Source organism: Prenolepis imparis, unplaced genomic scaffold (assembly GCF_030444845.1).
Source record: "Prenolepis imparis isolate NDT839.2.m4 unplaced genomic scaffold, iyPreImpa1.0 SCAF_8, whole genome shotgun sequence".
Lineage (NCBI taxonomy): Eukaryota > Metazoa > Arthropoda > Insecta > Hymenoptera > Formicidae > Prenolepis > Prenolepis imparis.
In genome coordinates, this window is record NW_028141166.1 from 9,900,880 (window position 1) to 9,920,800 (window position 19,921).

Genomic DNA, 19,921 nt, shown 5'->3' on the forward strand with positions numbered 1-19,921 from the left:
TTCCGATCGGTGTCACCTTTAGTAATGACAAAATCGATGACACGCACAGGGCCCTCGACGTCGGATACATGTCGCGCTTGTCGGTGTGTTCTCCCGGAATCTCTCTTTTAATCGCGTCGTTAAAACAAAACAAAACAAAACAAAAAAATACCTGCGCCGTGAAATAGCGACGGGCGCCGCATCGACGATGTCGTCGTCGATGGAGAGCGACAAAAATTTCCGACCGCGGCGGTCGCATAGCTGCGAGTTACAAAGCAGTTTTCCGTTCCGCGCCAACAATAATGGACACGCCGGGCAAATAATGGAATCGATCCGTCGATGACATATCGATTGGCGCGCGTGCGTTACTTATTGCTTCCGTCAACGAGTAATTTCCTCTTTATCCAGAGCCCCACGATCCACGTTCGTAGGAATAGACGGGCATGATGACTGGGTAATATGTTCGACAAATTGGTAAAGAGCTAATTACCGGCCGACCGCGGAAATTATGGCTGGCGTGCTGCGATATCGTAGCATATGTAATGCGTTCGATTCGCCGTTCGGCTGCGGTATATATGCGTCGCTATATGTGTGCTGTGTGTAAGCGCGATAGGATAATAGTCGAATGCACTGTTGTGGGAAAAGAGGACACACATTAACTTGCTTCTCTTAGTGTAGGTACGCTGAAAATGGTTTCCCTATCACTTTTGCTCTCGCATTTAAATGTGAAATTTTTGGGAAAAATTTTTCTTTTTATTTTAGTTTGACGATACAAAATTTTGAATATGAAAGCTTTTAATTACACGCTATGTTTTAATAGAAATAAATATTCGGACTATGCATTTATATTTTGCTTTTTATCGTATCACAATTATATTTTTGAACTTCTTTTAAAAATATGCCAATATCTATATATGATATACAGTACGTACATACATGTAAATATAATGCTGTTTTTTTTTAATGATAACTCTTTCTGATTTTCTTTTGCCAATCTCTTAATTATTTAGTTAATTCTTAGGATTATGAGAATTAATTCAGAGGTTCGTGACTCAGATCCGTTCTAATAGCGACATGTTTAGTTAACACAATTTCACCGCAAGCTGGGAAGGATTCGCATGCAGTGAAAGCTTAGCCACCCCCGCGTTCCACTTGTGTTCGCCATCTGCTGTCCCTAATCTGCCTTCGCACAGGCGAGAACAATGCGAACCCGTTGAGATGTATCACATTGGAATTCGGATTATCGATCCATCGATATAATGGCGCCCCGCGAATCATTAAGGCCATGTCAAATTTCACTAATATTTTTTTAACTACTGCTTCTCGTTATAGAGCAGCTACAATCACAACTTTGTTATCGTTTAGATGACATTGATGTATGTATCATGAAAATCTATGTATCTGCGTAATATGCGCTTGCAGCGGCCGATATGAATATAGAACAGATGGTAGATTGCGGATATTATGTGAGAGTCGACGCTCGCGTGTATTTTCGTCGTTAGTTAATACGTAATCATTTGTTGTAAGAAGGAGACTACGATGTTCTCGAGATGCAGCCGTAAATTGCACGACAAATTGCCGCAAAACTCGAATTTATATGCATTTATACACAAGCGCAAGAATGCAGTGCAAGAAGCGCGCGATTAAATACCATGCTCCTTTGCATCTACCAATTAATGTAAATTGTCGACGGTCGAAAGTCGCGATATACCTGTCAGGATATTCTGGCGTATTAAAACGCGGAGAGATTCTTGCAACTAGTTGAACCGCAGCTATACATAAATCTGTAACTTCTGTGTGTTTACCGTGCGTCTGTAACCTTTCTTTCGTCACGCCCGCGAGCGAGAAAACTCCGCAAACTTTTCCTTCCCGATGCACACGACAACCGCTTCATGCATCTTTGGTGCACTTTACAGGAGCATCGACAGAACGAAGTTCTCCGTGTTCACTGACTCCGAATCCGATCGCCATACTCTGTTGCCGATACTCTGCTAAAAAATTTCTCCTTCTTTCGTGACAACATTTAGAAATTTACTACTTCCGTGCGGCTGGTTGGCAAGTCGTTTATAAATTAAATTATGACATGAGCTGTGCTTTCAGTCGGTTGATCGAAGGAAAGAGAAATAGAAGTACGGAAAGCATTGTATAAATGAGTGATATCTTTTTTGAATATTAAAACTGTCTAAATAATTTGAATCAAATAGAAATCTGAATATAATTCATATTTTTTGTATAATAAAATTTTAATACGCTTTTTAATACGGTTAATGTACAAAAGAAATTATTCACTCTATTATATCTATATTAGTTGCATATATTGAAATTATATATTTTTTTTATTCTATTACTATATAACAATAAGAGAAAATATTATATCTTCTAATCTGGATGATAAATGCTCACTGCATTTATCATGCTTACGGACGATGTCTGGTGTTACTTCACGTGTATTGTACAATTATGCAATTCATGGTTATTACGTCGAAAGAAAAATTTCATAATCTCAAAAGCATACAAAGTATTTCACCTCAAATTTCGAGGCTACATCTACATATCTTGAAAAGTTCTGAAGACGGAATAAAAAATATTTTTAAAAAATAAGATTTTAATAAGATTTCTCAAAGAAAATTAATTAAATTGTATAGTTTTCGACAACTAGACATTTTTATTAAGATTATTTCTTGTGCTTTTAACATATTCTGAAATATGCAATTTTCGAGATTCCGAAAATTGGAGATAAAGCATCTTGTATATAAGCCTTGGATGGCATATAAGAATTAGTTAAGACAAAAAAAAAAGGAAATTGGATGCGCGCAATGCATTTCCAAACACGATTCCGGAACTTGGCGACGAACGAGCGACGTTTCCAACGTGAAAGACATGCCAAGTGAAAAGTGTCAACATTTGCAGTGCTTTTAGCATTATGCTTGAGAAGTGCGCCTTCTTGGGCATTTTATGCGCATTGGCACATGGTTAATGCTCGCTTCACTCTGAATACATAGTTCTATCGCACTCTTTCGAACGAATCCTTTTGCCGTATAACTCATGATTGACGTGGATACAAATGGAGGATATACATATATATATATTTTTTTTTCTCTACATGTATATAAATCTGTGTATCTTTATATATATCTCTATATATACCTCTATATATTTTTTTTCTCATTTCGTTTAATTTAACGAATATAGTTACACGCGCAAAGTAAAATTATACTATTCTTTGATAATAAAATCTTAAAAATTGCAAAGAATAAAAATTGATTGCATAGAAATTATATCGCATTTTCTGTTAGAGATTTAAATGTTGAATTTTTATGCATAATTAATAAATATTTATTATTTTTATACATGCATTGCAATAATAATTTTCATGCATGCGTTGCAATTTTTAAGATTCTATTATAAAAAATAATATAACTTCGCTTCGCGCGCGTAATTATATTCGATTAGATTAAACGAAATGAGAAATATATATATATATATGTATAAAAAAAAATATATATATATGTATATGAACGAATAAATTCTGACTGTGCATTAAAAAGTCAATATGTGGAAATGTTATTGTATAATTGTTACAAAAAACATGACTTGTTTAGCCATCAGTGAATGAGATATATGAGAGAGATTATATATATATATATAACAATATAACGTTTGATACATCAAAATCATAAACCAATGGCATATGAACAAATCATTAATGTAGTTTCTCATCCCAATATTTCACTGACATATGACATATGCTTTTTAAGCGGATGTGAAAAGCGTTGTAATAAAAAGATAAATAAAACTTTTTGCTGATTGCAAAATATAAATTTTCATGAAGTCAGTTTTTTCGATGCTAAAATCATGATAAATGGATGATCTAGACACATAAGTCCACGTACGAATATTGAATCTTATACGACATCACTATTTTAATAATTGATATCATAATAATGGAATTAAAAAAAAAACAGGCGAGATTTTAGTAGAAATATTGGATTTTAATTAAATTACGTTCTAGCGATGTGGTCCATTTTAGCAATATACTTGTATAATTTAATTGGTTTCTATTAATAAATCTTTCAGGTATACGCTCAGTTTAATAGTATATTTGAAAATTTATTATCATCCTGTGTGAATCGGAGAACAAATCTTTATTTAATATGTTCAAAATATAATTGAATGGATTTTAATTAAATTCTTGTTTGCGTTAGTTTATATATTTTAATATAATTTAAATTTTATTTAATTAATTTTTAAAATTTATTTTATTTGATTAATCTTATAAATTTATAAACGCAAATAATGGATGGTAATAGCAGGAAATACTGTAACACCTTTATTTAATTTATCGTAATCAATGCACAATAGATTTACGTTCTTTCTATCCCGGCTATTCATTCGTTTCCCTACTAGTATGTGGTAGGCGCTCCTCATCGACAACAGGATTATGCAAAGTTGCAACCTTGTTAGACCGAATGCACCTGAAAAGTTCTAATACTTCCGTAAACGACGTTGAATTAAACAGTTTCGAGCCAAAGCTCCTCAGGAATTATATGTTGGCGCTCAGCGCCGCCCGAGATCGACGAGGCTAAAATTTCTCCCGGGAAATTGGCGACTAATCCGTTCATTTCCAAACAACAAATTAGTTTAGGAAGTTCTCGAAATGTCAAATTAATTTTACGATACTTTTAAAAGATGTATATTAATTGTCTTTATCTATTTTCTATATTCTATTGAATAATGCAAAAATCGTTCATTAAATTTTTTTAAAATTATTTAAATAAGATCATACAAATTACAAATATATGTCGTTTGTAATATTCTACCTTAATATTATTTTCATATACAATTTAGGACTGGATAGCTTTTTTTGTATAAATTTTCAAATACTCTATATTTTTAAACTCTGCTCGGCATGTACATGATGTAGGATTACGAGATCGCCGATCGGTCTGTGTAATCTGCGTAAAATGTTGAAACTCGACATTCGTAGTACCTGAACAGCACGAAGCGATCGACAGTCTCTTGCAAAATTGACAGCTGAAGCCGCTCGTCACAGAGACCGCAAAATTCGAGCGTCCGATTTAACCGAGCGATACGGAAATTCGTCAAAGACCGGCTCTGCGAGTCGCAACCTCCCGAATCCGATGACATCGATCGAAACAGCGTAACTGTCCCGCTCTATTTCTTTCTTTACCGTTCCTTTTTCTTTTGGCGACTTTACCCCGAACCTTTTCGCCGCGATCCCCCTTCCACTTACTCAGTGAAAAACCCATTTATCCCTGCACGAGTGCCCTCGTGTCGCTGATAAACCGGACCACTGCTATCCCGATGAATATAAATCCAATTGCTGCACCGACGTATTATCCTAGCTATATTTTTAACGGCGTGATAAACAGTCGCGTTACGGTGAAAATCCCCAGAAATTTCTGCGCTCGTTCGCTCTTTAATCCCACTAACGATTGCAGCATGTTGTACATCGACGTGAAAGGCGATCGCATCACAGAAGTAATTGTTTCTACGTACATGTAAATTCGTACTTGGAATTTTGATGTACAATTCGTATATTTTCACATTTATTACCGGCACTGGACGCTCTATTCTTTCTGCGAATTGTGATGGTTAAATTAATACAGATATTATTACGGAAATATTGATAAATTATAAAATATAAAAAAATTTATTTTCTTCAAGTAAAGCATTTAATTGTTTACTCAAATAAGATCGTTTACTTGTTTAGAAGAACTTTTCTTGGATAATACTAAAAAATAATGGAAGTAGCAAAATTAATAAAGCTATATTTATTGTTTTTGTTAAAATGGAAAGTTATTGTCAGTTGCTGTACGTAAATATATAATCTAAAAGTATAACATTATGATATATATGTTTGAAACAATATTTGAAAAATGTTTGTTATTGGAAATTCTCTGCAGATGACTGTGTGACTAATAGTACACTGTTTTCTCATATTTCATTTTCTCTTTCTGACAGTAACTTGTTAATATTTCTTTTTGTACTAAACGGCTGTTAAAATATATATTTCAGATGATAATAATGCTGTGCCTGAGTATCGTTTTCTTGATCTGCGGCGCCACCCACGGAATCGTCTACCGTAAATCATATTACCCCCTTTTCCAAGAATCCGCAACAGCACAGGTGAGTACGCATATATTAACTAGAAGATAAATGTGCACGCATTGCGGCACATAAATTGGTCGTGTGGTTCAATATATTTTTTTCCTACGGTACAATGTGATAAAACGTATATGTATATATTAATCTCGTTCTCGATTCTATTCACGCATTTCTAAACTTAAATCTCGTAAAATCTCTGGATTTTCAATTGTGTATAAATCGTAAAAGTTGATAATGCTAAGGCATTATTATGCAAAAATCGACGACAAATTGTTCAAATAATGTGTGTAATCTTTTTACTCGCTTAACTCTTTCAATACATCTTATAAATGTATAAAAATACCGCTATACGAGGATTTAGTAACTTTTTAGAACAATGATGTTTCGAGGTAATTGATGTTTTAAAGTACAAAACAAAATTGTTAACGCAAAAGAATCTCAAGATTCTTGAAGGAAACGAAGAGCGGGTGCATGCACAGGCGAATTCCTCTCTCGTCGCAATATACGTTTTCATTACGCTTGCTTGCTGGAGGGTCTAGGGCGTAGGCGCTCTCTTGCCTGTACTTCCGGTTCAACAGGCATTAAGATGAGTATCGTTGACATCGTTTCCGCTCGGAGACGTCGTGCCGGTCTCTCGCGAGGGAAGAATTTAACGAACGAGACAAAACCGAGGGTCTTAGCAGGAAAACAGTGGAGGGCGGGAGGAAAAAAAGAAGCGTACCAGCCAAGCTCCCTTTCTGATGTATCTCCCGAAGGAAAGTTCTGCTCGTTACCGAGACGTTCACGAAGCTAAGTCCTGATTTATTCGCTCAAATATATATGTCACGCTTTTCTATCGGGAAGTTCGTAAAACTTCAAAGAGCTTTCATTATTTATCGAGACTTGTAATTTGAGGAGAGAGGAAGAAAGCCGGTGATTGATGAATACGCATAGACATACATTTACAAAAAAAGATACCGATTGAAAGGACGGATTGATTTATAAGAGTTAAAAATATCTATTGTTAAGCTCAATTAATATCGGTAGCCTCTTTTCCATGCGAATCAGAGATATTAATTAACGTACAATGAACGTATCGAGCTGAATCCTTTGATGGAAGTATTAGCTATACATATATATATATAGACAATAGCTTCTACTGTGAATTATATTATAATATTCAACGAAATTATTTTTTCCTCATCATTGTTAAATTACAATATCAACCTTTTCTCATTATAGTATATACATATATATATCGTGTTTTTTCAATATAATTTTTTCATTATATAAAATATATATATTATGTATGTGTCTATATATATATATATGTGTGTATATCTGTGTGTGTATATAACTTTTTACTTTAAAATTATACTCTCTTTTATCGGCAAACGTGAATATTCTTTCGTTAGCCTCGCGTTTGTCACTTGTAACTTGTTACTTCTACAAGCGACGCGATGTTTCTAGCAGTTTGTACAAAGAATAATTAATTTAGTCACAAGTCTGCTCACGACACACGATTTTAACCCTTTCACCGTACATAGGTTCCGCCGAAGTGCACTTACACTGTGCCGCGCACTGAAGTTTCTACTTGCACGTGTACAAACTTATTTACGACCGTGCCACGAATACAAGAGAATGCATTTGTTCTCTAGTTTTCAACGTTATTTCATTGTTTCCGTATAAAATATCTAAATTGTACTAAAAATTATACTAGAATTTGCTGAACTAATTCGTTATCAAAAGTGCCATCTGACTCTATTTCGCCTGAAAGACTTTCATTAATCTTTAGCAATCCTCCATTATGAGAAATCAAATTCGGATGTATGGTATATAATTAAATTTTATTTGATAATTTTTTGCTCTTATTTTAAATTTATTGCGAAATAGGCTTAAAAAATAATAAAAAATGCTGCAACGATTATATTTATAACGATCAGCCCTAATATAATATATAGGATGTATGGTATATTAGCAATGAATGTTATTAATATTAAGCATGTTATAACGTTTTCAATTATTTTTTAAACTTATTTTTCGAGCACAATAAATTTGAGATTAAAGCAATCAATTAGCAATAAATAAATTAACATTTAATTATACTGTTTTCATTATGAATGATTAACAAAAATGCGTGAAAGATAAATTCTTATTTAATGTAAAGAAAAATCTATAGAATTTATATTAGTTTTTGTGTCGCTCTAAAATTCTAAAAGATAAATTACCTGCAATTGCGGTAGTAACGTGCAGTTTTTCTGATATATTTGAATCTTTGCTAAATAAAAAAAGTATAAGAGAGAGAGGAGAGTCACGCAATTTGGGAGAGAGAGAGAGAATTACAATTTCGGAATTATAATTCCTTTAACAAATAAGGTAGTATGCGTTTGTGAATAATGTTTTTGCTTCGTATCCCCTTTGTGATCTAAAACCGGGATATTTGGGATATAGTATGTGTCGAAATATCTTGAATATCCTAGATTGCAGCCGTAAAGAGTTAATACCAGATTCTACAGCAAAGTAATGCAAGAACTTTCATCCAAGTGACGTTAGTGTTTGTTATATCCCTCGTAAAATGTTAACTTGAGAGAATTGTTTTCTCGACTAAAAATTACTCTAGTTTCGTAACATTAAAATATATTTATGTACACACATAACGTTTTCACGCGAAGCGACCTTTCAAGGAGAAAAAGCAACGTTGGCTGTTTGCGTTTGGGAAACACGTCGTCCGGACGCGGGTTAAATTCTCTAAATGAAGAAGATCTGATTTATACTGCTTTATCTCTCGTTCACGCATCCTCGGTGACGAGAGGATTAAACTCGGCGGACACTCTTCGACGTCGTCGTCGTAGTTCGACAGAAAGTCGTAGATCGAGAGTCTGTCAGCGGTCGACGTCGTACGGAAACGACGAAAAGGGGCGCAACGGCGTTAGCCTCGTTAACGTCACCGGCTGGGCGAGAGAACCTATGATAAACTTTCCGCGAGAATAATCTCGTTTCAGCGCTCCCGGTGGCGTGGCAACTTTCGTCCTTGCAGCGTTTCATTCGCGCGCGCAAGGTTTCGAGAAACAATAAGCGTCGGCCAATTAGCCGAGGGAATACATCACGGAGGCCACGTGGTCTCTTTCTCTCTCTCTCTCTCTCTCTCTCTCTCTCTCTCTCTCTCTCTCTCTCTCTCTCTCTCTCTCTCTCTCTCTCTCTCTTCTCTCTCGAGGGTTTCGAACGACAGACGAACGAGCACGAGCGAAACCGGAGTTGCGGGTGGAAGAGAACCAAGTGATGGCGCAAGTTAAAAGTTTCGGAGAACGTCGGGTAATTTGTATTCATATTACAGCGAGCTAGGGTGAGTGGGTCATGCACGGGGGGATGAAAAGGAGGAGGGGAGGGTAAGGTGAATTTTCGTCGGCCAACAACTTCGGAAGCGTGCCCGCGCCTCTCGCGTTTACGAGTCTCGGTACTTAAAAGCTCATTTCGCTGATTTGTAACGTCCGCGGCACGTTTCGCGAGATTCGCGTGCTTAGCTTCACTGATATCAGTCGGCCCGGGTGGATGGAACAGAGTTAAGAACGAACGAACACCGTCCTCGCTCGCGCGTGGAAGACGGAAGTCTTGAATATTATAAAATGCCGCCACAAACGAGCGAAGCTCGTGCTTCTTGAACCCCCTGGCGATTAATGTCGCCGTCGCCGCGAATGGCGCTTCTCGTGGGTGGGGAACTGCCGCCTTGTAATTAGACAATATTGAAAAAGTATTAAAACTGCAGATTACCTCGCGCACTTAAGACGTGGCGTTATTAATAATAAGGAAACACTTTCCTTTTAATTTATCAATTTAAATGAAATTTTGTCAGTATTTATAGAGTGAGTATATATGTAACTTTGTTTGCGTATACCAAATGGGCTTTTTAGAGCCTTGATGCTTGAAACAATTAAAAATTTATTTATTTATTTTTATGGTAACATTTTGTCATAGGAGATATCTAATAAATTATATAAAAATATATATATATATATAATATATAAATTGTTAGGGATTATTGGTTCATTTGACAATTAGCGTCGATGTTTGACAATAGAAAATTAGTTAGTAGAAAATTAATTTCATGGGAATCATAGCAATGGAAAAAAATCTCACGCCATATATATTTCGTACAATGAAATCGTGAAATTATTTTAATTCACAGCGTTCAAGAATTTAATGAAATGACAGTCTCGAAAATTATGAAAAGCTGGCGCATCTAGGCGCATGCTTTGTTTTCACGGTCGTCGATTAATATTGCGAAGAAGCGGCATCATGGTATAATTGAAAGATATTACAAAATTTATGCTCGGTAATATGAAAAGCAGCGACAAAGATAATGAAATCGCGGACTGAGTACGGTCAACTACTCGACGAGAAGTATTAAAATTAGTGTGTCGCGTCGAAAACACGTTTACAATCATATACAGTCATTACGATCATGATAATTCTGGTGAAATCCTCACCGCACAAATATTATTTGTGAAGTCTACATACATTTAAAACGGATTTAGCGTGACATAAATACGTAAATTACAGAAAATCATGGAAATTTTAGCGGAATACCGAAACTATTGGATACTTTGCGAAATACGGATCGACGATAAATCGTACATGAATATGTTATAATCGCAGTGATAGAAGAGCCAGATATACGAAAACAACTTCATCGAATACCGATAACTATACTACTATCAGAGAGCGTCGATTACACGAAGAGAGCAAATAGACAAGCGACCGCGGAATCAAAGTAGCTACAAAATTTTTAGCGGCACGCACTCAATGCCGGCCGTAAAATTCTTGCGTACATTTAATCACCACCGATAAACTTCCGGCCGGTATTTGTTTATTCCTCTCGACCACTAAGCTTTCGGTTGTGCCCGTTGCTGAAAACGATCTGTTAAAAAAAAGGGGATACGCACACGTGTGACACGGACAACGCGAATTTTTTAACGTCGCAAACGATGGACGTTCGCAGATGGCGACGAATATTTCGCGGCTCGTTTCGAAGCGAACGAGGCGAACCGCGGAGATTGCGGTAGGGCAAACAACAACAAACACCGCGCGTCCGCACACGTTACCGCACCTCGGGATTACTGTAACTTCGCCATTTTCCAGCAGGACAAGGGTTTATTAATATCGCAGCGGGAACGCCAGGCGCTTCCATTCGGGACACTGCGCGGATGGATTAATGCCGCGCTTACTTCTCGTTTACGAGATTACCCAAACTACTCGTCCGCTTGGGATTTACTGCAGGTACGTACTCTCCCTCTCCCTCTCTTTGCAATTCACCCTATCCCTCTCCGAAGCATCCCCTCGCGACTCCAACTTTCCGAATTCCGGGTGAATCGACTTGGTGCCCCGCTCGTGACGCCGTCGCGAAAACATTTATCGACGAATTAATCCGTCGTAAACGGACGCCCGGGCGGTAGTCAACAACCTTCCTGGCAACCTGCCGTCGTGGATCTGGTTTGCAGGCTCGGTATCGACCTCTTTCCTCTCTACCGGATAACGGGTGTTTTTCAATTTACGCTAATTGCGCGCTTCGTAAACTCTGTTTACCAGTGACTTTCGGTTTCGCGACGCGCATTCCGTCGACACGGACTTCCTTCCGGCAGCGTTAAATCCGGAGTCTTATGCAATTTCTCGGCCAATTTAAGGAATTACGATGAAAAAAATTTATTTAACAAGTTGTCGAGTTTATTTCATTTATTTTTATGTAAAATATAGATGTAAATATATGTATTTTGGGACTGCGTCATTTTATATTAATTATGTACCTACATAATATTTTTTTATAAATATTTTCAACACATTTTATTCCATTATCACCTTTAATTTTATAATAACAAAATATAGATATTTGTGTGTTTCAATATGTTCAATTTAAAACTTTAATATAAATTTTTTTCAATATTTATTTAACGGTTCCTAAAATATTGCAAAAAATACTTGCTTTCGTAAAATTCACACAAAAACTTTAGATTACTAATATTTATTTAATATTTTTATATATTTATATATATTAATATTTATTTAATATTTATTTTGTATTATATTTTTTGTGTATAGAAATTTCTCTCTTAAATGGCATAAACAGTTTAATATAAATTTCTCGATACTTTGAATATTTAGCTTCAAAAAGCTTTTACTTTACTTATTTTATCTCGAAAATGCCAGTTAAACGATGCTCGATTCGGCTTTTGCTTTCAAACATTCCAAGCATTAATAAATATAGTACGTTTTATTCCTAACTGCAATTTGTAAAGACAGTTTTAAAACATTGTGTGTACGTAATTTTTATGCATTACATAAGGTATATGAAGGTATATAGCCTGAAGAGATAAATGTAAATCAAAATCTCAATTTAAAGAATATTTGCACTATTTTTCTGGCTTTATGTCAATCACAATATTTTCAGCCATTGTTAAAGTATTATAAATGTTTCTTTTATTTATAAACAATCTAAATGAATGATTGGCTTATTCATTTTTAATACTCTATTCTTTTCCTGATATTTTTCTATAGCGATAGAAAGGGCAACATCCGCGAATACGCTATTTTTATTTTTATTTGATCCACGATTAATCTGTCAGGCGCGTCATACATACATATACATATATATATATACATATATATATATATCATACATACATATACATATATATATGTATGTATGTATGAATATATACATATATATTTAATACAACGGAAGTCACAATAAAATCGTTTGTGCGTATCGACAGACACGTCTACAATGTTGCGGAATTAACGAAGCGAGCGACTGGACTAGATATCTCGGTCTGCTTGAGCCCCCCTCGTCCTGCTATTCCATGAGGTTCGTACAACATCCTGGAAACACCCTTGAGTGCTCGAGACGACCACCGGTAACGCAAGTTTCAGATTTAGTACCCAGAGTTGCCTCGAGGACTCGTCCGCGATGAGAATCCAACAACCCCACTAAACGACGTCCTGGTTTTCCTCTTTAAAGAAACTCTCCTGATGCCACTTAATCGATCTCCCTTTCGACTTTTAGGATACGAGGGCGTTGCGTCGGAGCTCTTAGGCGTTCTCGCTCGCCAAAAACGTGAGAGCGGTTTGCGGGACGATCTGATTTATCTCGCCAGTGTAATGAGCAAGTTTCTTTAAGGCTTTGCGTAGATTGGAGAGATACTTTGTTTAGTGTTACAAAGATTCATATCGAGGCCGCTCCATAAGATCGACACGAGATGAGAACCGTGGCCCGTAAAAGTATACAAGAACAAATCATAATTTTCCCATTGAAGGAATAAATCTGTACCTCATCTTGCGATTGATTTTCTTTTCACCGTATTTGAAATCAGAGTCGACTATGTACTAAACGATTCATCAAACTTTTAAACCGTATGATAAAGTTCATGCTCTTCAGAAATTGACGTCTGCCGATACGTTTTATTTTAGAATTAAGTAGAATTTTCCTGCCTCCGATATTCAACGTCGGATTAAATTTGATAAACTTTGAGCCATATCTGGAGCGATGAGATTGCACTTAGATATCAATGAGAATTTATACCTGTTCCACATAATTGAAAAGTGATACACTGCGAGTGCGTTGAATTTCCGCAGCTGTCACGAGATGCGGTATATCTCGTTGTAGAAAACGGATGGAAAGTTTGTGTCATCTGTATCGCAACGTGTAACAGACATTTGTATCCACTTTTCGCGTATTTTTCGAATTTCCAACGTTCCGCATCAATGTACATATATCATAAAAGGGGAGAGAGGAAGATTTAGAGATCGCTTTATTAACCCAACAAGGCGTACCTTACACCAAACGTGTATATCTGGAGTCATTTAACGCGATCATATTATTCCCATTGGAAAGGGGAGGTTCGGCTTATTGTGATGATAATGTCGGAGGCCTTCCATAGAGAGCAACGGCAATGTGCACGTACACGTGTTCCTTCGTCGAACGCGATGTTGTGTGCTTAACAACCGCGTTTGGCTCTACGTTCGACAAACCGCGTGCGCGCGACCATAAATTGGTTTAAATATTGATCCTCATTTTAATGCGAAGCAAATTGCACTCTGTGCAAATTATTATATCTAATTATATCACAGGATTTGTCGCCCGCAAGATATGCACTGCGGTATTTATCGTGTTAATAATTGGCATAACGTCCTGATTATTCCTTCACGCATATATTCCTTTGATCATACCGATAGTAAATTGATTCTTGATTCAAGGAGAATATAGGAGAACAGCGATGGACAAATGAAAGTCGCGTCGCAAATGACTAATAAATCAACGAGTATGTATTATGATCCCTTTCTAAAAAGGCATGTTAAATTGATCGAATATTTTTTGACAGAAATTAGCTGATAACTATCAAAAATATTAATCGAGTTTAAAGTATTATGATATATTATTTAAAACATATTATTTAATTTTATTTTATTTTGAACAAACTGTCAAACTACTAACTTTCGCGACAGTCTCTCGATGCTATGAATATAACGCACAATGCGAATCGAGACAGTCAATAAGTATCGCGGAAAAGATGCAACAATACTTGCGAGAATCGACTTAACATGCCTTTTTTAGAAAGGGATGTTATAATACTTTCAATTCTATCGAAATAAATAATTTCTCACTCACCGATACGTGCAATGGCGGAATTGTAGTAGACAGCACACATTGATCTGAAAACAAAGTATTCAAATTATGTACATATATGTGTGCGTGTGTGTGGGTGTGTATATGTGTGTGTATAAGGTGTTTAGAAAGTTTGGAAACGATCAAATATCTCAATGTAATTTAGAAAAAAATATTTTTATTTTGCATACCTCGCAGTTGCCCCGATGTCGCCCGATGCCTCCCTGGGCCTCCTCCTCCTCTCATGGTAGCACTCACGACACTCGCGAAAATACGAATAATTACGATCGCCCGACACTTTACACGGCATTTCCGATACGCGAAACTTTACACGGCACTCCCGACGCGACGCGTGAGACACACGCGTATTTCGCGTACATTGCACTTGCAATGAGAAAAAACGATGCGAAAACTAATAATCGCACGAATCAACGTCCGTTCGACACTCGAGAATCTCGCAAACTCGCGCGCAGCTTATCAGCAATGCTACCTGTAACAAATAAAATAAAATAAAACATTACTATTTTAATTTTTATAACATATTATTTTAAAATTTAATTAAAAATTTTCGCTTTATTAGTTTTTTGACAGAAACCAGCTGATTAAAGCGTTAATTTAATAATTAATTTTTAAAATAATGTTATAAAAATTAAAATAATAATATGTTTTAAATAATATGTGTTATAATATTTTTGACAGTTATCAGCTGATTTCTGTCAAAAAATATTAATCAAGAATAAGGTATTATCAATTATAACATATTATTTACATATTACTATTTTAATTTTTTACCATATTATTATTTTAAAATTTAATTAACAAATTAACGTTTTAATTAACTGATTTCTATGAATATTTATATAATCGAGTTTAAACAAACTATATTATTTTATTTTAAATATCATTCTTTTTAACATAAAATTGAAGAATGGCGCGCGCGTAGCGCGCGCTTGTGTTTTGTTCTACTATATTAAAAAAGGTCTCGCGTTATTGTTAGAATCACACCGGTTTTCTGCAATTTCGTTATAAAATTTGCGGGTTCATTGCCGGCACTAAAAAAGAAAAATATCTTTTGCTTGAATTACATTACGAATTGAATATAATCGGATGCTTATCGTCCTTGAGCAGCGCGTCGTGCAACCTGATAAGAAATATTGATTTCTACATTCACGTTCGATTGTTTTTATGACAGTCGCTGTATGAGCCACAATATGTTATATGTTGAGATAAATAATAATTTAGTTAAATAAAGTCGAAAGTAAAGCCACAAATCAGAGAGATGCATCACTGCTGTACTTTTGTATATATTTTTCATGAAAATAGAAAACACCATTCTTCGTATACGCAATGTCCTGTGCATATCTCTTTATACATTGTTCATTCAAGGCAATATATATATATTTTTTTTGCATATTTTTTGTTACATGGAGTCTATTTTATATAATATTTTTATTCAAACAAATATTGATGAGAAGAACAAAAATATCGAAAATGTACTAGATAGATAAAATTCTTAGTACACGAAACTTGGACTGATTAATGAATTAATGAATGAATTAATCAGTTTCTTTAGTGCTTAATGAGATAAATTTAACTTGAATAAACCTTAAATAGTTTATAATTTGTTACGATTTTGTAACATTATGTCAACATAATAGTTTCGTAAAATAGAAAAGTTTCTTGTTCTCGGCGATTCATTAATAGCTGTGTGTCCGATTCACAGTGAAATCCATTAATTATAATATTAATCATCGAAGTATCTGCAATGCTAACGTGAAAAGAAGGAGGGATATTTTCTATTATACTAATTAATTATTTATTTAGAAGACATGAAATAGATTGTTTCTTTAATGTAATGTTTTTCATTATTGCGAAGTTCTGTGATAATTTATTCCCGCAGAAAAGTTTAAGCAGAATACAAAAGCTGAAATTATAAAATAAAATGTTTACTTTTCATTTTTTAAATTTTTATTTTAATTTCATTTTTTATGCAATTCTTACTCTCATAAATAAATTTTTTTTGCAGAAATATATATATCTTGAGTCGAATCTCTCTCTTTCTCTGTTTTTATTAACATTTTTTATTTACACACTTTACTATACACAATTTTTAATTTAATGTAGAAATTATATTTATATACTTTTAATTAGAATGTATCTAATCCAATCGAAAATGTATGAGAGATATGCGACATTCAATTAATAAAGTGTGACATCTTTTGAAATAGATTATTGCACACAAAAAATAGTTAAATAGAAAATTAAATATATATAATTAAAAAAAATAACCTTAATTATTATTATTTATGTTTTTGCATATAAAAAGCTTTATATATGCTCGTCTATTCAAACACATATTCGCATTGTCGTTAAAATTTTTGAATCCGTTCTCTTTATTAAAACTCATTTCTCGTTCAGACAGAACTAGCCATCGATCACGCCAAAGTAAACGCCACTATGTGTCTCTCTAACGGACATGAGATAGCAGCTATTAATGTACCGGTATTAGCACTTGTCGCGCAGATTAAATTACATTTGAACAAAATTGCATTCGCCGGATAGTAAGTGCGGCAATCTTAAGCATTCGCGCACGCAGGGCTCCGATGTGTCTTTCCTTCTATTAATAATCCCCGCAGATTCTTATATGTTCCGATGACGAGCCGTGCGAGCAGGGAATTATTTTTACCTATCATACACAAAGAGTGTGCACACACGTATTAGCGCATATGCGCATACGCGATGTCCGGCGAACAAACGAGGGTGCAAACAGGCAGGCTGTGGAGATAGATCGATGCTGCACTCTCGCCGGCGAAACGTCACGCAACGTCGCTTATGCATATGACCCACGTTGTCAGGGAGAAAGGATGACACGGGAGAAAAAGAGAGAAGAATGAAAGAGAATAAAAAAAAGACACAGGAAAAAAAGCGATCCGCCGAGTCCGAGGCACGTTTTTCCGCAGACGCGATCACGTCCGGTCGCAACGTGACGCAACGCACCGCAACGTAACGTAACGCGTAGCGCCGATATTTTTATATATCAACGATGCATCCGTCGTGCTGTGCGTCGCGAGAGCAATAAGTAAGCACGCGTCGCATCGGGTGAGGTACCTTGTCGACGCGCTGGAATTGATTCGAAAGTTAAGCTCTTGCCCCCGGAAGCGGAGGAACATTGGGAAGCTGCGCGCGAATTCATCACGAAGATCTCTCTCGCGTGACTCGCGCCTGAAAAATATCTAGTCCGTGTATATCTCTCTCCTTCCGCTTTCTCTCTCTCTCTCTCTCTCTCTCTCTCTCTCTCTCTCTGTGTTTGTGTCCTCTTGTATTTTTTTTCATTGGCGTACGTGCGCATCCGTCGCGAGGGAAATCCGGGCGACTCGACGTAGTAGTCCTTTTTCCATCACCGATGCATGACTGCAATGCTAATACGATGTATACATACATATATACATATAATATACATATATATATATATATATATATATATATATAGACATATATTATTAGCATTGGTTATATGGTTGTAAAGAAAGATTGTAAAACGTTTTCGCTCTTAAGAAGTTAAATATTTATCTTGCTGTATAAACTCGCTCTCTTTTGATACGTTAGTGAATAAAATGAAAATTTATTGAAACGTTTGTCAACATCGATGCGTGAATATCGGCAACAATTATGACAACTATATGTGCACATTGCATCAAATGGTATCATTATATTCAAATATCACAATAAAATCATTTCTCGCACAACTAAAGGCATCACAATAATATATGTCATATTATATTACATATAAATATATAAATATATATATATATAATATATAAGTAATATATATAATATGATCTCAGATTTTATTGTGATATTTGAATGACAGTACCGTTTGAATGACAGTACCGGTGCATATATAGTTGTCATAATTGTTGGCCGTATTCACGCATCGATGTTGACAAACGTTTCAATAAATTTTCGTTTTATTCGCCAACGTATCAAAAGAGAGCGAGTTTACACAGCAAGATAAATATTTAACTTTTTAAGAGCGAAAACGTTTTACAATCTCTCTCTCTCTCTCCATAGAGAAAGAGAGACAGAGAAAGAGAGAAAGAGAGTTTGGCTGTACAGTTCCATACGTTCGATGAAATCCCGAACGAATCATCTCGTTGGAAATGGAAGCGTCAGTACCCTGTGTCGCGCGTTTGTAATTCTTTTGCTAATCAAAATTCAGTAAACCTTCTGTAAATTCTCACACACCGGGACGGTGCACGTTGCACTCGTATTGACAAGCGATGTCAATGCAATCGCGGAAATCCGAGGATCGCGTACATTCAGTGAGCGTTAGCAAAGAAGCCACGAGAGAAAATCGCGGATTGCCTATTCTCGTGACATTTTATTCTTGTCGACGGATGATCTAATCCGAACACGTGTGAGATATAGGTGGGTATATATGGTTCTCATAACGTAGCGCCCAGATACATCTCTCCGAGATGAACTTTCGCTATTCGCTCTGCCGTGAAATACACGATTTCTTTCGAGGTCACGACACCGCTATTTTATATTAAAACTTTCCGGTCCGGTAGATAATCTCGTTAGGACTTTTAATTCTCGTTTAAAGAAATCACCGCGTCCTTTGTCCCCAAGTTTTTAATACGCGATATATTTGGCCTGGAATTTTCTCTCGCTTGCGTCGTATGATTTTCTTTCGAATTATTCGCAGCTTAGCGCGCTTTTTTCGCGCGAGCGATACATTTCTCAAAAGTGTTGATAAATTCTTCGGGGCTAATAGCCTCGTATAATCGGGATTTTAGTTGCACTTCGCGTTTGCATAACAGCGCAACGTTAACGTGTACAATTTATAATTTTTGTACAGTAGATAAAACGCGCAATCTGCGGCTCGCGTGCTGCTGCTAATGCACGCGAGAAATTAGATCATTCGTAATGTCGTCTCGTTGCCGAGTAAAACGCATTAAAGTACAGTAAAAACATTGTTTGAATATTCGTATACGATCGCAACGGGATAAATAATGCAGACGCGTTGCAAAACCATTCCGACCATTTGCAAATTTGTCTCACGCGCGTTCAGTGATGATTCTATCCGCGTGTGAGATATATTCTACCTACGGTAGAATCAACTTATAAGTGCGGTACTCTCGGTACGGAAAATTCAATTATCATTGACTAAACAGACGC

The 19,921-nt window shown here is 35.8% G+C and overlaps 1 long non-coding RNA gene across 1 annotated transcript in view; it reads right to left on the reverse strand.

Moving 5' to 3' along the window:
* LOC145939866 (uncharacterized) overlaps positions 1-19,921 on the reverse strand; it is a 103,734-nt gene that overhangs the window by 15,425 nt on the left and 68,388 nt on the right. Inside the window, exons 3-4 of the long non-coding RNA XR_014425912.1 lie at positions 14,932-15,230; positions 14,744-14,787 (exon numbers count right to left, since the gene is read on the reverse strand). This is a non-coding gene — a long non-coding RNA (uncharacterized LOC145939866). The remainder of the gene's footprint in view (positions 1-14,743; positions 14,788-14,931; positions 15,231-19,921) is intronic.